The sequence below is a fragment of the Haliotis rubra genome, unplaced genomic scaffold (genome assembly GCF_003918875.1).
Source record: "Haliotis rubra isolate DU_JTF1 unplaced genomic scaffold, ASM391887v1 Scf211, whole genome shotgun sequence".
NCBI lineage: Eukaryota > Metazoa > Mollusca > Gastropoda > Lepetellida > Haliotidae > Haliotis > Haliotis rubra.
In genome coordinates this window covers 792,058-812,465 of record NW_025766126.1, presented here as the reverse complement: position 1 = coordinate 812,465, position 20,408 = coordinate 792,058, and the positions used below count along the sequence as shown (strand labels likewise).

The window sequence follows — 20,408 nt, the reverse complement described above, 5'->3', positions numbered from 1 at the left end:
TTTGTTATTGCCCCTGAGTTCATGTAGACATGGTCCATAACTGCCACTGGAAGTCCAGGTATCCTGAGTGCAAGTCTGTCACGTCACAGTATCAAGGTATTGATCTTACAGGTAGTCAGGTGTAATTATATACAACATCCATGGTAAGAACATTTATAAACTGTTAGGAGCTTTGGAGATCATTGATGTTTAGCTCACCTGAATCAAAGAGAATCAGCTTTGGCTCGTCATGCTGAAGCCCTGGGTTTGATTCCCCACTTTGGTACAATGTGTGAAGCCCATTTCTGGTGTCCTCTGCTGTGATATTGCTGGAATATTGCTACAAGCGATGTAAAACCATACTCACTCACTCAAAGAAAATCAGACAGAACATTGCCCAAACTCAAATGTTTTGTTTTGTGAAAGGTATTTCAGAAGTAAAAAATATGTTTCTTGTCAGGAGGCAAATCTGTTAGGATATTGGTTTAAAATTTGTGTGACTGAAAACAATATTCCACCTGACATTTATAGTGTTAAAATATTTATTGACCTTCTTGAAAACCATCAAATTCAAGAATGACACCCCATGCACGTGTATGGGGCTACTGCTTTGTGTACATGCATCCCATGCATTGTGTTTAGTGGTGGGGGTGAAGAGAAATGGTGGTGCATTCATAAGATGTCTGTCCTAGTTTGTTAACACTTATACTTCCTATCTAAATTGAAAGTTCAGGTTCCCCTACTTTTTTTTAGGAGTATGCATAGGTCAAGTCATTTTGTCAGGTGTCCAGGGATAAGAGCGTCTATGTCAGTACTGGGTTCCCAGTAGACGACAGCCAGGAGTCATTACTTTGCCTGAGAGTTTAAGAAAGACAAACATGTATGTCAATATGTCAGGTGGATGAAGGGAGAAGTATGTACCCACATAGGGAAATGTTTAAAGGCTAGAAATAATGTGTTGGGATGTCAAGTATTTGTTAGTTGGTAATATGAGTTGAGAAATTCTGGCATCTGATGTCTTCCTGATTGGAAGTTTGTGATGAAGATGTCGTGGTGTTGATAGAGGTGATGGAGGCAGTGGAAGTCAGGTTGGGGTGATGGTGTGTGGAGTGGTTGTGTGGTGGTGACAGTGGTTGTGTCTTGGTGTTGATAGAGGTGAAGGAGGCAGTGGAAGTCAGGTTGGGGTGATGGTGTGTGGAGTGGTTGTGTGGTGGTGACAGTGGTTGTGTCGTGGTGTTGATAGAGGTGATGGAGGCAGTGGAAGTCAGGTTGGGGTGGGTGGAGTGGTTGTGTGGTGGTGACAGTGGTTGTGTCGTGGTGTTGATAGAGGTGATGGAGGCAGTGGAAGTCAAGGTTGAGGTGATGGTGTGTGGAGTGGTTGTGTGGTGGTGACAGTGGTTGTGTCGTGGTGTTGATAGAGGTGATGGAGGTGGTGGAAGTCAGGTTGGGGTGGTGGAGTGGAGTGGTTGTGTGGTGGTGACAGTGGTTGTGTCGTGGTGTTGATAGAGGTGATGGAGGCAGTGGAAGTCAGGTTGGGGTGGTGGAGTGGAGTGGTTGTGTGGTGGTGACAGTGGTTGTGTGGTGGTGTTGATGGAGGTGGTGGAAGTCAGGTTGGGGTGATGGTCGATGGAGTTGTTGTGTGGTGGTGACAGTGGTTGTGTCGTGGTGTTGATAGAGGTGATGGAGGCAGTGGAAGTCAGGTTGGGGTGATGGTGTGTGGAGTGGTTGTGTGGTGGTGACAGTGGTTGTGTGGTGGTGTTGATGGGGGTGGTGGAAGTCAGGTTGGGGTTATGGAGTGGAGTGGAGTGGTTGTGTGGTGGTGACAGTGGTTGTGTCGTGGTGTTGATAGAGGTGATGGAGGCAGTGGAAGTCAAGTTGGGGTGATGGTGGAGTGGAGTGGTTGTGTGGTGGTGACAGTGGTTGTGTCGTGGTGTTGATAGAGGTGATGGAGGCAGTGGAAGTCAGGTTGAGGTGATGGTGTGTGGAGTGGTTGTGTGGTGGTGACAGTGGTTGTGTCGTGGTGTTGATAGAGGTGATGGAGGCGGTGGAAGTCAGGTTTGGGTGGTGGAGTGGAGTGGTTGTGTGGTGGTGACAGTGGTTGTGTCGTGGTGTTGATAGAGGTGATGGAGGCAGTGGAAGTCAGGTTGGGGTGATGGTGTGTGGAGTGGTTGTGTGGTGGTGACAGTGGTTGTGTCGTGGTGTTGATAGAGGTGATGGAGGCAGTGGAAGTCAGGTTGGGGTGGTGGAGTGGAGTGGTTGTGTGGTGGTGACAGTGGTTGTGTGGTGGTGTTGATGGAGGTGGTGGAAGTCAGGTTGGGGTGATGGTCGATGGAGTTGTTGTGTGGTGGTGACAGTGGTTGTGTCGTGGTGTTGATAGAGGTGATGGAGGCAGTGGAAGTCAGGTTGGGGTGATGGTGTGTGGAGTGGTTGTGTGTGTGGTGACAGTGGTTGTGTGGTGGTGTTGATAGAGGTGGGGAGTGGTGGAAGTCAGGTTGGGGTTATGGGTTGGAGTGGTTGTGTGGTGGTGACAGTGTTGTTTGTGTCGTGGTGTTGATAGAGGTGATGGAGGCAGTGGAAGTCAGGTTGGGGTGATGGTGTGTGGAGTGGTTGTGTGGTGGTGACAGTGGTTGTGTGGTGGTGTTGATGGAGGTGGTGGAAGTCAGGTTGGGGTGGTGGAGTGGAGTGGTTGTGTGGTGGTGACAGTGGTTGTGTCGTGGTGTTGATAGAGGTGATGGAGGTGGTGGAAGTCAGGTTGGGGTGGTGGAGAGTGGAGTGGTTGTGTGGTGGTGACAGTGGTTGTGTCGTGGTGTTGATAGAGGTGATGGAGGCAGTGGAAGTCAGGTTGAGGTGATGGTGTGTGGAGTGGTTGTGTGGTGGTGATGGCAGTGGTTTGTGTCGTGGTGTTGATAGAGGTGATGGAGGCAGTGGAAGTCAGGTTGGGGTGATGGTGTGGAGTGGTTGTGTGGTGGTGACAGTGGTTGTGTCGTGGTGTTGATAGAGGTGATGGAGGCAGTGGAAGTCAGGTTGGGGTGATGGTGTGGAGTGGTTGTGTGGTGGTGACAGTGGTTGTGTCGTGGTGTTGATAGAGGTGATTGAGGTGGTGGAAGTCAGGTTGGGGTGGTGGAGTGGAGTGGTTTTGTGTTGGTGACAGTGGTTGTGTCGTGGTGTTGATAGAGGTGATGGAGGCAGTGGAAGTGAGTTTGGGGTGATGGTGTGTGGAGTGGTTGTGTGGTGTCGACAGTGGTTGTGTGGTGGTGTTGATAGAGGTGATGGAGGCAGTGGAAGTCAGGTTGGGGTGATGGTGTGTGGAGTGGTTGTGTGGTGGTGACAGTGGTTGTGTTGTGTTGATAGAGGTGATGGAGGCAGTGGAAGTCAGCTTGAGGTGATGGTGTGTGGAGTGGTTGTGTGGTGGTGACAGTGGTTGTGTCGTGGTGTTGATAGAGGTGATGGAGGCAGTGGAAGTCAGGTAGGGGTTGTGGGTGGGTGGTTGTGTGGTGATGGTGAGTGGTTGTGTGTCGTGGTGTTGATAGAGGTGATGGAGGCGGTGGAAGTCAGGTTGGGGTGGTGGAGTGGAGTGGTTGTGTGTTGGTGACAGTGGTTGTGTCGTGGTGTTGATAGAGGTGATGGAGGCAGTGGAAGTCAGGTTGGGGTGGTGGAGTGGAGTGGTTGTGTGGTGGTGACAGTGGTTGTGTTGTGGTGTTGATAGAGGTGATGGAGGGGGTGGAAGTCAGGTTGGGGTGGTGGTGTGTGGAGTGGAGTGGTTGTGTGGTGGTGACAGTGGTTGTTTCGTGGTGTTGATGGAGGCGGTGGAAGTCAGGTTGGGGTGGTGGAGTGGAGTGGTTGTGTGGTGGTGGCAGAGTGGTTGTGTGGTGTGGCAGAGTGGTGTAGGGGTGACGGAGTGGTTGTATGGGGGTGCAAACAATGCAATACTTTACCCTTTGGATGTAAGTAACCATTGGTGTTGCCAAGTACACAGCACACAGGTAACAGAAAGCCAAAGTGGTGTCATATATATCTGGCTCTGACAGGTTAGATCATCAACAGCAGTGCTTCAGATTCACTGAATAGCTAGATACAGCTAGACATGATTCCCTGGTGACTGGGTACAGCAGGACATGATCCCCTGGTGACTGGGTAAAGCAGGACATGATCCCCTGATGACTGAGTACTGCAGGACATGATGACTGTGTACAGCAGGACATGATCCCCTGATGACTGGGTACTGCAGGACATGATCCCCTGATGACTGGGTACAGCTGGACATGATTCCCTGATGACTGGGTACATCAAGACATGATCCCCTGATGACTGGGTACAGCAGGACATGATCCCCTCATGACTGGGTACAGCAGGACATGATCCCCTGATGACTGGGTACAGCAGGACATGATCCCCTGATGACTGGGTACATCAGGACATGACCCCCTGATGACTGAGTACTGCAGGACATGATTCCCTGATGACTGGGTACTGCAGGACATGATCCCCTGATGACTGGGTACAGCAGGACATGATCCCCTGATGACTGGGTACAGCAGGACATGATCCCCTGATGACTGGGTACAGCAGGACATGATCCCCTGATGACTGGGTACTGCAGGACATGATCCCCTGATGACTGGGTACTGCAGGACATGATCCCCTGGTGACTGGGTACTGTGGGACATGATCCCCTGATGTCTGGGTACAGCTGGACATGATTCCCTGATGACTGGGTACAGCAGGACATGATCCCCTGATGACTGGGTACAGCAGTACATGATCCCCTAATGACTGGGTACAGGAGGACATGATCCCCTGATGACTGGGTACAGCAGGACATGATCCCCTGATGACTGGGTACAGCAGGACATGATCCCCTGATGACTGGGTACAGCAGGACATGATCCCCTGATGACTGGGTACAGCAGGACATGATCCCCTGATGACTGAGTACAGCAGGACTTGTGTATAGACATAACAAGCATGACATCAATCATGAATATTACAGCTGTACAGAGACTGCAGGACAAGATGCATTGCTGGAGAGCTGGATACAAATACAGTCGACATCCTTATGAAAACATAGCATAAATCAGAAACACTCACAAACTGAGAGTTTGATAGTAAAAACATACCAAGATAAGATTACTACTGTGCATTCTGAAGCAGATCACTCAACCTCATATGCAGCAATTATGTGTTTTGTGTCCAAAGCCATACTGCTTGATGTCTCTACCTGTACAACCTTTAAAGCTTCCTTTAATAGATGTACAATGTTTTAGTTGGACATGAATAATCTCACATCAAAGGGAATTTGTAAGACATTTAATGTAACTGATTCCTACTTTGTCAGACAAACTTTGTCAAGCAAAATAGAAACTACAAATACATCATATTTTGTCAATAATTCTGACATCAAAGGAATTAAGTAGAACAGGGTGAAAAAACCCTCTTGTGTTAAATTCAACAGCAACTGGATAACCTACATATCTATGGAGGGCTCTCACACTGAGCTTGACTTTGTTTGTCCAAGTTTTTCCCAGCACGATAGGTGGGTGGAAACATGACTCCTTCCTACAGACGACATTCATGTGTTTCTCAGATAACATCGCTCTTTGGATTTAAGTTGAAATCTTATGACAGAAAATCATGATTAAGCCATTGCCATGGTAATGGCCGGGAGATGGTATCTGACTGGTGCTGTATGGGGTGTTGGGTTGAGAAGTTGAAGAAGATAAAGCCGCGCTCTGTCTTATGTAGTTAGAAGACTTCCGTCATATCACTGAGCTTAGCGCTCAGTGGATTAAAACATATTTTGAGGGTATTCTTCTCATCTCATAAAGCACTGATATGTTAACTTTGCAAATGTTATTTTTGTAGGTAATTTTTAGGTGATATTAAAATATGTTGCATTTTAGATCGAAGTTTACTTATGTCTTATCAACTTGATGACCATCCAAACATAGATGTTGTCTCATGTTGCTAAAATCCTTGTGTGCATTGGTCATATCTAGTTTCTTGTTTTGATCATGTAAGAAGATGAAGAAGAAAGAAAAATCAATGGGAATTTGCTTGACATCATCACACATATAAATATAGGATCAAAGAACATTTCTAACAGGTAAATGTACTGTAAATTATATGATTGAACATAGATTAAAGGTAAACATAAGGTAAACATAAGATTTGTATGTAAATATATCATTTATTGTTTAAAAAGCCGAGGGAGGAACTATTTCAGGGCTCTGTTTTGATTTAAATTTGGGAATTTGGAAACATCTGCCAGAAGGTAAAAGTTTATATATTCTGTGTTAAAATGTGTGAGGAGTCAGGTAAACTTTTGTTTGTCAAACTTTTTCCTCATACACGTAAGCCAAAGGGTTGAAATCCACATTTGCGATTTTACTGCTTAATTTGATGAGTTTGTTGAGTTTGATAAGACACTTTGACTAAAACTTTGATAAAACAGTGAAAGAATAGTTTTGTCAACATTAAAGAGCGAAGTTTCCGCCAGAAATATAAACGTTGTTGACCCTTTTTGTATAAAGCATCTGTGTTATCATTCCAGTTCAATTTATCATCAATTATTGTCTCAAGATATTTGTAGTTCTTGACAATTTCAACATGTGAACCATGGACAGTGACTGGTAAAGGCACAGGTATACATACTATAATACATTTGTCATATTATTTATGAATGTATGGCAGTAATGCGTACGTGAATATTTGGAATGATGTGATAGATTAATAACAATGGTGATTATCTATACTCACGGAACATGGATAGCCGGAGTCATGATGTCATGGTATGGCAGAACAAGGTCATGTTGAGCATGAAGGTCACATTGCTTCTTGCTCATCATTTAATGCTTTTGTATTAGAACAATTTCACAACAAATATATTCTTTGATGGGAATATGATAGTTTTGCAGGCAAAAAAAATGATCTCAATAATGTTTAAGAGATGTCATATTTCATATTCGATCATGTTTGCACCTAGACAAGAGAGCTGATGATATTGTGCTGAGGAGAAATATTAGATATTTTAATAAAAAGATTTTCCACTGTGGCAACTTAATTTCTATCTCATTAAGGAATGAAGCCTAAGGGTAAATTTACCTAGGACTTGCTGATTTTGAGCAAGAAAATATTTTGAATAAGGTATTAGTGAAAGTGTCCGGATATGAAGTAGAATGTTGGAAGAATGATGTGCATTGGCCTGCGGAAGAGGAAACTAAAACAAGAGTTTGTCAGAATCTCCTGAAGGAACAGGTATTATCATGAACAACAAAATGAAAACACAAAAAAGTGAAACTTGTTACATTAATACCAGTCTTTCTCAGAATTATTGATGGCATTTGAAAAGGCATGATTTGATCTACTTACAAAGATAGAAATGGTGAAAGCTTGTCTCTGACTTGCTTCTGTGTTGAAGGACTGAGAAATCACATTACTCACAGTTGTGTGGAGATAGAAGTATTTCTGAGATGTCCCTGTGGCTTGACTACCAGTGATTAGAGGGGTGACATTTGTATAATGGGGTGGCCTGCATTGTACAAGTGTGTGTGTTAGACAAGTGTGCTTGTCACATTGATTAAGTTGACCAATGTATTATCACTGCAGTTGAGATATATGTACGATTGTTAAATGGTTACTGTTTGGACTTCTGTTATGCTCCTTGTGTTTTGATTGTATTTTGAGGGACCTTAGTCCGCCTTATAGTTACTTGGTTTTGAAAAGTACATAATGGCAGGTGTAGTGGAAATGGAGGAACAAATAATCTGAACTTGGTATCAGCAGCAGCATCCTCCTCTTCAATATCTATATCTTCATCCAACCCTGGCCATTCATGGGGAAAAGTTTAGCCAGGTGATGTTGCTCAAACTCACTGTATCACTTGCAGTATGAACTATGAACCAAAATTACTATTGTTGAGTTAAAACAACAATCATTCACTCTGCAACTCCTACTCTTCGCATCAAACATCATCATCAGACCAAACATGGCAGTAGCAACCATGGTCAAACATTGCTATCTGCCCACACCTAGCAGCTGAAACCATTGTCAGACATTACCACCTGATCAAGCAAGGCAGCACCAACCATGGTCAAACATTGCTATCTGCCCACACCTAGCAGCTGAAACCATGGTGGAACATTACCATCTGACCAAGCAAGGCTGCACCAACCATAGTCAAACATTACCATCTGACCAAGCAAGGCAGCACCAACCATGGTCAAACATTACCACCTGACCAAGCAAGGCAGTAGCAACCATGGTCAGACATTACCATCTGACCAAGCAAGGCAGCACCAACCATGGTCAGACATTACCATCTGACCAAGCAAGACAGCACCAACCATGGTCAAACATTACCACCTGACCAAGCAAGGCAGTAGCAACCATGGGGGAACATTACCATCTGACCAAGCAAGGCAGCACCAACCATGGTCAAACATTACCATCTGACCAAGCAAGGCAGTAGCAACCATGGGGAACATTACCATCTGACCAAGCAAGGCAGCACCAACCATGGTCAAACATTACCATCTGACCAAGCAAGGCAGTAGCAACCATGGTCAAACATTACCATCTGACCAAGCAAGACAGCACCAACCATGGTCAAACATTACCACCTGACCAAGCAAGACAGCACCAACCATGGTCAGACATCACCACCTGACCAAGCAAGACAGCACCAACCATGGTCAAATATTACCACCTGACCAAGCAAGACAGCACCAACCATGGTCAAACATTACCACCTGACCAAGCAAGGCAGCACCAACCATGGTGGAACATTACCACCTGACCAAGCAAGACAGCACCAACCATGGTCAAACATTACCATCTGACCAAGCAAGGCAGTAGCAACCATGGGGGAACATTACCACCTGACCAAGCAAGACAGCACCAACCATAGTCAAACATTACCATCTGACCAAGCAAGACAGCACCAACCATGGTCAAACATTACCATCTGACCAAGCAAGGCAGTAGCAACCATGGTGGAACATTACCACCTGACCAAGCAAGACAGCACCAACCATGGTCAAACATTACCACCTGACCAAGCAAGGCAGTAGCAACCATGGTCAAACATTACCATCTGACCAAGCAAGACAGCACCAACCATGGTCAAACATTACCATCTGACCAAGCAAGGCAGTAGCAACCATGGTCAAACATTACCACCTGACCAAGCAAGACAGCACCAACCATAGTCAAACATTACCACCTGACCAAGCAAGGCAGCACCAACCATGGTGGAACATTACCATCTGGCCAAGCAAGGCAGCACCAACCATGGGGGAACATTACCATCTGACCAAGCAAGGCAGCACCAACCATGGGGGAACATTACCATCTGGCCAAGCAAGGCAGTAGCAACAGTGGGGGAACATTACCATCTGACCAAGCAAGGCAGCACCAACCATGGGGGAACATTACCATCTGACCAAGCAAGGCAGTAGCAACCATGGTGGAACATCACCATCTGAATGCGATGATTGTAGCACAGCCATTATCGAAGCTGTCTCATAGGCGCACTAACACATGCTTAAATTATTAGAGTAGAAAATCATAACTTCATAGGCAATAAAGACAAACCATTGAAAGCTATTAGCCCAATTACAAAAATGTAGATTTGAAATCAGTATTGCACTTGAGTGATTTAGCAATTTGGAACAAATTTCCCACGAAGCATTTGACTTCATAGCATGCATGGCCAGAGGAATTTCTGTAATGAGATGAGATGTGAGGCAGGAAAAGCCCAGGGAATGCGTGGCCACCGTTTGTGCTGGCGAAAGAGTGGGTACGAGAAAAGTCAATTTGGCCATGTAGACATGTCCTCCCATCTGTCTATGTGACAGGGTGTGGAGAAGCAGTGGGAGACCACGGCACTACCGGGGAAGGCGACAGCTCAGAGATTCCACCAAATTCTCTTCTTCTTTGTTGCATTCGTCACCCCCAGCAATTGTTGAGTGTTAATTAAGCTGCATATTCTTTCCTTCTATGTATGCTTGTTGCCATGGCAGAGGATCTTACCGTTTCCACCGCTGCGTCTGCCTCCCAGCTCTCACCATTCTCCTCATTACTCCACATTAAGGGTTTCGCGCGCCCGCAAAGCTTTTTTGTGCCATGGCAATGCAGTACTTTTGACTTCTAAAGATAGCCCACACACAGCCAGAGAGAGACTTTGACCATTCTCAAGGAACTTTTTAGATTTCCTCAACCTTGGTGCAGGCTTTGTTGAAAATGCTTTTTTGACGTAAACATGTTTAGTGACAGTTGCGATGCCACCATTTTGTGACATTTGTATCCAGCCTGTGATGTAGGATTTTGTTGTGTGCTTCTGGGGCTGGGGATTATGTTGTTCTCATGGCAATGCTCATGGTGACATTTAACATGCTTCCAAGATGATGATGTTCGTAATGTGTTGAAAACTGTTGCTGACAACACACTTTCATAATGTCAAAAATCAAACCTTGTCCCTGCATGTGCTGTAAAAAGCCCAAAACAATACCACCATATTTGGTAGTCCAGTTTTGTTGTGTGAGAACTCATGCACAGAAAGAAGCCATAGTATTCTATCATTAATTCCCTGGATTCCAAATGGAACAATGAATAAACTATACCATTCTAGTTACATCTTTTTCAGATTTTACTGAAACTATGTCTCTGTAGATGAGTCACTGTTTTGAAGAGTGTGCTATTTTGAAGCACATTTTGAATTTGAGACTAACTGTTTGGAACAATACACATTTACAAAAAACACACACACAAATAGATACGCTGAAGAAATCAGATTAAAAGTTTTGCATCATGAATACACTTTTTGTTAATGTTAACCAAACTGATGTTCAGTGCAGCTTCTCCGGATACAGGTGTTTGGAGGATTGCTGGCAAGGTCGTTCACCCAAGCCGTCTGTATCCACATAGCCCAATGAGGACTAAATTATGCATGGCCTGATACTTGCCACATAAGGGTTTCCTCTTGTCTCGCTGACGCTTTCGCTCATATCAAAACAGTGCAGATTATTTGAAATATAGACATTTGAAGAAGGTGCATATTATGTGCTGCAATTAAATTCACAAGTTCAACGCTTAGACTTTTTGTGCTTCCCCAGGATATTGTCTTTGAAAAGAAAATGATATTTTTGTTAAACAGGAGTTAGAGATTTGCTGGCAGAATAATACAAATATTTTTCAGGAAGTGTAGTGTCACAATATTGTTTATGTAGAGTGAGTGGATGAAGGGCTGTGGATGTTTTTGTGAAGCTATGTCCCCAAATTCATTTCTGTAATGGTAGGATATATTTCACTTTGAATAAAAGTTTCACTTTCTATATGAAAAGTGTTTTTAATCCCTTCCTTTGAGCAACTAAGACCTGTCATTTCAAGAGTAAAATCATTGTGTTTCTCATATGACTTTTGTATGAATTTTCCGATGACATCAGATCAAATGTATCATATGTTAGACTGTTAAACCATAAATAGTTCATGTTTTTTTCACCAGAATTGGTTGTGTTATGAAATACGTCCATCAGATTCAAATCATATTTTAATATTTGTCAAGACTTTTACATGCAAAGTAAAAAAAATGTGTTGAAATCCCTGGAGATGAAACTCAATAGTTTAGCTTAGTGGTCCTTGTTTAGCAAAGATTACTGTTGAGTACAGAACCATGAATCAATATCTACTAATATTTAATCACATGTATTCATTTGATGGCCACCGAAAAAGATATTTTGTGAAAGGAGAATAACCATTAGAAGCAATATCTAAGAGCATGTATTTAGACTACAGCAGTGCTGAGTCAGTAGGGGAGAATACATTGATCATGTCACAAAAACACGCTTTTATGAATAATCAGAACCAATTTGTTCTTTCGGGCAGTATTGAGAATAATTCCTTTTCGCACAAACTTCACCATGCATCCATTTATAATCCCGTAATCAACTCCAGCGATAATTACCAATTTAGAAGGCTACATGCTACTGAGGTGTATATGCAATTTTCTGTTCATTTGATGGAACTCTCATGGGATTGAGGGGAAAAGTGGTCTTACGAGCTGTCGAACTTTCCTTCCTGTCCACACCACCTGCGGACGATATCGTGCAGGAGATATTGATGGTGATGCTTGCGTGTTGGTCAATAGTCATGTGACCATGCAAACTGAGAAATAACTTAATATGTTGTGATTTGCACCGCTGTCTCGTCTTAAGGTTAATGCTGGCAATTGCGTGGTGTGAATATCATTAGGAATGGACAACAGGGAAACTAGCGTGGTACATTTCACTCACCATATGCTACAAGCATTGGGTGAAACGTGATGCTTGTTTGTAATCTGATTTGATGATGTTAGAACCATGCTGTAATGGTATGAAGTTAAAACTTCATGCTTAGCAGAAAAACCTCCTAATGGTGACAGTAGACATGGAACTGTTGCTGACGACCCTTCAGTAAGTGATAGCAAATGGTAATTGACAGTTTCTGAAAGAAATGTACAGGCATTAGGATGATAATGAGCACCCTGCCACACACACGTGATACAAGTAAAATGTCCATTGTCTTACCTGTCTATCATAGTTTTTTTGTTGTAGATGTTGTGCAAGTGATCATTGTTCAAATATTAAGTTGGGATCAGTCTGGACTATATCTTGTCACAAGGGTGACATCAGGTCTTATTTCTCCCCGTCAGTTTCTATCACAATCAGCTGGATTAACAGGTTTCTACACTAATGAGACAGGGAGATTATAGTGTGGATGATTTAAAGGTACATCTCCCCAACTTGATGATGTTGGTGGTAACATTTCAGAGGTGGGTCCAATATTGTTTGAAGGTGTGGTATTAAATTCATGATGTAGTTAGTTTAGTTGTATTTAATAAATTCATGAGGATTCCAATATGACACAAGTGTTGTGGTTTTGTTCCTGAAGTTTGGGTCTTATTACATGAGGACAAGGTTTGGTAGGTTAAAACCAATATTATCTATTGTTTGATTTTCTGTAGGAACTACTTTGACAGTTAACGCCATGGGGACAAACAGAAAAAGGGTTAAGATAATTACTGGAAATAATAGATGTTTTAGAAATCTTGTTATTTTAGCATTGTGAGTGGTCAAAGCCTAAGACCGTACTTGGAAATGTTTGACAGAACTTGGAACAAAGTCCTAGAAACTGATTGGAAAAAAATAGGTAATTGTTTCTTGAATGTGATCTTTATGCTATGTTCATTTTTCAAGTAGTAGTTGTGTGCTTATGTGACCAGCCCTTAAATTTGAAAAGTGAAAAAATTAAGATTTGTTTCATTGCAGTGAATACAAGTTAGTTAAATGTGTGATTATTGATATAACAACTTCTGACGTCCCTATAGTTTCCTAATATCTATGCAACATTCTTCAACTTTTAAACTGTGTGAACGATGATATTTCTAATCATTGAACCAGCCTGCCCAGTAATGTTATTAAATTCAAAAGAAAATATCATTTGTTCTTATGCTGCTTAAAACATAAAACCATAAAACCACTTTCTTAGAAATTCTTAAAATCCTACAGTATATTTATATCAAGTAGTGTAGAGACATCTTGTAAAGTAATATTTCAGAGCAGGTTCAAAAGGAAGGTTCTAGAAGGTTGATCATATTCCTCCATTCTCATGCAATCTGAAGAATCTTGGAACTGTTGTCCCTAGTCATTTAATACAACAAAGCTAGTAATTCCAGGATTTCATTATTGTTAGCAGGTCAAAATACCATTCTCATTGTAATAGGCGCCCTCTAGTAGGCAACCCAGTGAAAGGAGTTCAATGTAGAATGTACCTCGGTGTTTCCCTGTTCATAGTTTTATTATAGACTTTGTGTTGTGTACTTTTATTAAATGATGGAAAGCTTTAAAACCAGCGGAACAGTGTACAGTCTTCTTCGGTTCAGTGGCAGTTGTCAACCTCTTGCAGCAAAATATGACACAAGGCAGAAACGTAATTATAAGCCACCCAACCTATTTGTTTACATTAGCAAACCATGTATATAAAAACCACCCAATCTGCCGATAAATAAATATGAACAACCCATAACACTATTCTATTCCACCCAACAACCCATTTCTAAAGTATAAATTATCCGAACTCCTACACCATATTGCATGCACATGCTCACATACAAAACTTAGATAAACTGACAATACTGTATCATCACATGGCTGTAGTTTGGCATGTCCGTGTATGTTTACATGCACTCAGGCAGGAGATATTACACAACTGTCTCCTGTAGTGGTTAGAGTGTCTGCCCAGAGAGCGGAAGGTCGCGGGTTCGATCCCCGACCGTGTCATACCAAAAGACGTTAATAATATGGCACTTGTTGTTCCCTGCCTGGCGCTTGGCATTAATGGGTAAAACAAGGACTGGTTGGCACGGATTCGGTATAATGTGTCTGAGTTGGGTATTCATGCTTAACTGCGGCATGGTATCTCAGTGAGCTAGCACTATAAAACCAGCTTCAGTCTGGGCTAGTACAAAGCAGCCGCACATACACATGCAAGCATGTCGTCATATGAATGAAATATTCTTAAGTATGATGTTAAACCCCATTTCACCTCGCCTTACATTTATTGTAAGCCTGAATTATTCTTTTTCATGTATATTTTTTAGTGTTTCATACTTCATCTGGCAAAATGATTCATCTTTGTTGTCAGAAAGAAGGACAGTGATTTGTTTAAAATTAAATGAAAGAGTTAGATTGCAGACTACATTTTGGATGGTGGTCAGTCTTGACCGTGGAAAGTAAAATGTCTGTAATACCGTATTCCATTGACCAATGAGGCATTGATTTGGAATGGTCAATGACTTGCTGGTTTCAGATTCTTCAAGGTGGTCAAGCTGTAATTGCTATTGCTGGAGGCATCTGCTAGTGGTCAGTAGCTCCAGGGAATGGAACGTAGGAACACTTGTTACCATAGTGATCCTAATTTGCCTAAAATGGGATTGACTTTAACCCTATTAATCTTGTGCAGAACATTCAGATTAAACTCAGTGGTGTTCTTGGGAACCCTGTAATGTCAAATGATTTCAGCTATAATGTTGAAAGGCATCCTCAATCTGTTTTATCAAAATAAATATTGTTTCAAACAAATGTTTAGGTTTCTTTAGGAGAAAAATAATTTTGTTAAGATTTCTCATGAGCTGGCTTCTCCTTTCATTAGTTTGACAAATGTAAAAAAAACCACATTGTTAAGTTTGCCTTGTTTATAATTTTCTTCACTTAATTATGTTTGATGGAATAGGCAAAAGTATCACTCTGAATCAGTTTCCATGAATGACGAAGCTCTGTTTGGATTTAACCACGTGTTAATGTAGGGTGAGACAAAAACATAAAAATGCTAAAATAATCAGGAAATTGGACAAAATGTAACGTAACCATGGCAACATTGGAAACAGAGTATCTAACACAACATTTATATAATTGTGGGACTGTGATAGGCAAACTTGATAGGCTCAGTGCAAGTATATAAAGAGTATGGGATATTCCCAGGGTGATGTGGTAGTAGATTTATCACATAAGGTGATTACTGTAATGTACCTAGACCTTGCCATATTGAGAATCAGATGCTTAATATCACCCATTATGATAATAGTTATCAGTGTCATATATTACACAGCAAAATTGTTATATCTCTGGTGTATGAATTCTGTTTGTTCTTAAGTAGTAAATCAGAAATGAAGTTTTTCGCTCCTCAGATTTGATGATCAAGTGAATTTATGACATGGGCTTCTGTCTGTTGTCTTGCTGTCCACCCATCATATTTCATTCACCCTGTTTTTTTCCAGAACAGTCAATGGAGTGCTGCTGAAACTAGCAACATATTTCACATTGTCATTAATATAAACTGTAAGCTCAGTATATATTTCAGCAATTTTATCAGAAAAGGTACATGAGGTTGAGCCTTGTTTAAGGCATGAAAGTAAAGTGGAGCAGTAAAGTTAAAGTTGAAGATATTATGTTTGATGATATCAGTTTGACAGTGGAATTAATCAAGTTTCAAGTGAAATGTGTCATTACCTACTGCAGACAGTGGCTCTTTTTCCATTGTGTAACTGGGAACAACCACAGTACAACAGTCTTTAATTGTGTAGCTGGAAACAACAGCAGCACAACAGCTGTCCAGTGTGAAGTGGGAAGCAACAACAGCTATCCAGTGTGTAGCTGGAAGCAACAGCAGCACAACAGCTGTCCAGTGTGTAGCTGGAAGCAGCAGCAGCACAACAGCTGTTCAGTGTGTAGCTGGAAGCAACAGCAGCACAACAGCTGTCCAGTGTGTAGCTGGAAGCAACAGCAGCACAACAGCTGTCCAGTGTGTAGTGGGAAGCAACAACAGCTATCCAGTGTGTAGCTGGAAGCAACAGCAGCACAACAGCTGTCCAGTGTGTAGTGGGAAGCAACAACAGCTATCCAGTGTGTAGCTGGAAGCAACAGCAGCACAACAGCTGTCCAGTGTGTAGCTGGAAGCAACAGCAGCACAACAGCTGTCCAGTGTGTAGCTGGAAGCAACAGCAGCACAATGGCTATCCAGTGTGTAGCTGGAAGCAACAGCAGCACAACAGCTATCCAGTGTGGAGCTGGAAGCAACAGCAGCACAACAGCTATCCAGTGTGGAGCTGGAAGCAACAGCAGCACAACAGCTGTCCAGTGTGTAGCTGGAAGCAACAGCAGCACAACAGCTATCCAGTGTGGAGCTGGAAGCAACAGCAGCACAACGGCTATCCAGTGTGTAGCTGGAAGCAACAGCAGCACAACAGCTATCTATAGATATTTCAGGTCTTCAAGGACCTACAACTTCATACTTGTTGATGGTGATTAGGTCAGACTCGCGGAATATCTGTTAGTGCTCTGATGACAAGGATAGCTAGCTGTTCATGGTTTCATTCACTTGGTCATTCCTTGATCATTTCCAAGCTGCCTTGGTATTACTTGTATCTTTGTATTCTTTTTTGCCATAAAGTTTCTATGGTCTAGAAATGATTGTTTGTATGTAACAGCAAGTCTGTTTATTGTGGGATGGGATGTTAAGTTTAAACTCACTCATTGTGGGATGTGATGTTAAGTTTAAACTCACTCATTGTGGGATGTGATGTTAAGTTAAACTCACTCATTGTGGGATGGATGTTAAGTTTAAACTCACTCATTGTGGGATGGGATGTTAAGTTTAAACTCACTCATTGTGGAGCGTGATGTTAAGTTTAAACTCACTCATTGTGGGATGTGATGTTAAGTTTAAACTCACTCATTGTGGGATGGGATGTTAAGTTTGAACTCACTCATTGTGGGATGTGATGTTATGTTTGAACTCACTCATTGTGGGATGTGATGTTAAACTTGTGATGTTCAACTCTCATTGTGGGATGGGATGTTATGTTTGAACTCACTCATTGTGGGATGGGATGTTAAGTTTGAACTCACTCATTGTGGGATGTGATGTTAAGTTTGAACTCACTCATTGTGGGATGTGATGTTAAGTTTAAACTCACTCATTGTGGGATGTGATGTTATTTGAACTCACTCATTGTGGGATGTTATGTTTTGAACTCACTCATTGTGATGTTAAGTTTGAACTCACTCATTGTGGGATGTGATTAAGTTAAGTTTGAACTCACTCATTGTGGGATGTGATGTTAAGTTAAGTTTAAACTCACTCATTGTGGGATGTGATGTTAAGTTTGAACTCACTCATTGTGGGATGTGATGTTCACTCATTGTTTGTGAACTCACTCATTGTGGGATGTGATGTTAAGTTTGAACTCACTCATTGTGGGATGTGATGTTAAGTTTGAACTCACTCATTGTGGGATGTGATGTTAAGTTTGAACTCACTCATTGTGGGATGTGATGTTAAGTTTGAACTCACTCATTGTGGGATGTGATGTTAAGTTTGAACTCACTCATTGTGGGATGTGATGTTAAGTTTGAACTCACTCATTGTGGATGATGTTAAGTTTGATGTTATGTTAGTTTAAACTCACTCATTGTGGGATGTGATGTTAAGTTTGAACTCACTCATTGTGGGATGTGATGTTAAGTTTGAACTCACTCATTGTGGGATGTGATGTTAAGTTTAAACTCACTCATTGTGGGATGTGATGTTAAGTTTGAACTCACTCATTGTGGGATGGAATGTTAAGTTTGAACTCACTCATTGTGGGATGGGATGTTAAGTTTGAACTCACTCATTGTGGGATGTGATGTTAAGTTTGAACTCACTCATTGTGGGATGTGATGTTAAGTTTGAACTCACTCATTGTGGGATGTGATGTTAAGTTTGAACTCACTCATTGTGGGATGTGATGTTCACTCATTGTGGGATGTTTAAGTCACTTTGTGGGACTCACTCATTGTGGGATGTGATGTTAAGTTTGAACTCACTCATTGTGGGATGTGATGTTATGTTTGAACACACTCATTGTGGGATGTGATGTTATGTTTAAACTCACTCATTGTGGGATATGATGTTATGTTTGAACTCACTCATTGTGGGATGGGATGTTATGTTTAAACTCACTCATTGTGGGATGGGATGTTATGTTTGAACTCACTTATAGTTACAATTAAGTCTAAAGTGTTGCATTTGATCTCATGAAACAGAACTGTGACAATGAGATTTATACTCTAGTTACAATTATTTACAGGTTCTAAGCTATCCTTCAAGATGTTGGTTTTCATTATATATGAATTATTAGTGCTGGCCTAGAAGTTGCAGCCAGTAAAGTTAACAGCAGTATACTGGTTGTGACATGTCATGTGCGCACAGTGTTATCATCAACAAACTGCCCAGCAACAGCAGTATACTGGTTGTGACATGTCATGTGCGCACAGTGTTATCATCAACAAACTGCCCAGCAACAGCAGTATACTGGTTGTGACATGTCATGTGCGCACAGTGTTATCATCAACAAACTGCCCAGCAACAGCAGTATACTGGTTGTGACATGTCATAAACAAACTGCGCACAGTGTGTTATCATCAACAAACTGCCCAGCAACAGCAGTATACTGGTTGTGACATGTCATGTGCGCACAGTGTTATCATCAACAAACTGCCCAGCAACAGCAGTATACTGGTTGTGACATGTCATGTAATGCACAGTGTTATCATCAACAAACTGCCCAGCAACAGCAGTATACTGGTTGTGACATGTCATGTGCGCACAGTGTTGTCATCAACAAACTGCCCAGCAACAGCTGTATACTGGTTGTGACATGTCATGTGCACACAGTGTTATCATCAACAAACTGCCCAGCAACAGCAGTATACTGGTTGTGACATGTCATGTGCGCACAGTGTTGTCATCAACAAACTGCCCAGCAACAGCTGTATACTGGTTGTGACATGTCATGTGCACACAGTGTTATCATCAACAAACTGCCCAGCAACAGCTGTGGCTTGCAATTAACACAACCAACGCAAATGATAAAATATGCTGGTATTGGTCCAAACTTAATCTGCAACAAGTCATAAGAGATGGCCCTCATTAGTTTGGTGTTTCTGTAATGAGTTTTCCTTGCACAGCTCCGTTTATCGAAGGTAATGAGATTCTTGGAAACACATTCATTTGTTTGTCAGAAAAGATATACTCGCTTAATCACTTTCTAAATCCAGCAGCAATCAGGGTAGAGAATACATGATTTTTACTAACACTGAAAAGTCAGACTGCTTCTGAACTTGTATAAACAATTAATTTGAAATGATAGCACCTAGAAAATAGGTTTAGTTTCTCAGTTGTCAGGATATAATTTAGTTCTGATTAAAGATAACCAATTTTTTAAATGGAAGAAATTTGAGTCAATTCTAAAAACCACACACTATGATGAACTGTCACTGGGATTATTATCTGGATGTTGAAGTGAAAGGATAGTGTTTTATATTGTGTTAAAAAACTTACAGTTTTTAAGTGTCACTTTTTATGGATTGTGTTGATCAGAGCCAAAAGCCATCTTTGGAAAGCAGAATGAATTTATGCAATTCTAAATGTGTATACAGTCTCTGTGAACTGCATTCACATAATTAAGAGAACAAAGCTCAAATTGTATTATTGCATCAGTAGTAGATACATACAGGAGGAAATCTATGTACATGTGATTCTAATCAATTCTACAAATAAAAAGATGTAAAGATTTATATTTTCCCACTAAACTGACTGACTGAAATAATATGTAACATATGTAGTAAAATCATTATGAGCTGCACAGAGTTAATTTTATTTCTCCGTACCTGAGAAATATGTCTAGCAAACAATCAATGGTACATTTTTAATAATTGGTCATTTACTATTTGTTATTTGGACATTATTATGTGTAAAGAATCTTTGTTTTGCAAAGAGTTGTGTGAATAGTGATGATTATAGTATGTTAACGATATCTTGAAGCAAACATGGGATATTTTAGGCATTGTATTTTG

The 20,408-nt window shown here is 41.6% G+C and overlaps 1 protein-coding gene and 1 long non-coding RNA gene across 3 annotated transcripts in view; both read left to right on the top strand.

The window, feature by feature from the left end:
• Window positions 1–20,408, top strand: part of LOC124276686 (receptor-type tyrosine-protein phosphatase N2-like) — a 268,868-nt gene that overhangs the window by 174,437 nt on the left and 74,023 nt on the right. The window lies entirely within an intron of this gene.
• Window positions 672–6,446, top strand: LOC124276698. The gene is made up of 3 exons (XR_006898624.1): window positions 672–749; window positions 5,887–5,895; window positions 6,437–6,446. It is a non-coding gene; the product is annotated as an uncharacterized LOC124276698 (long non-coding RNA).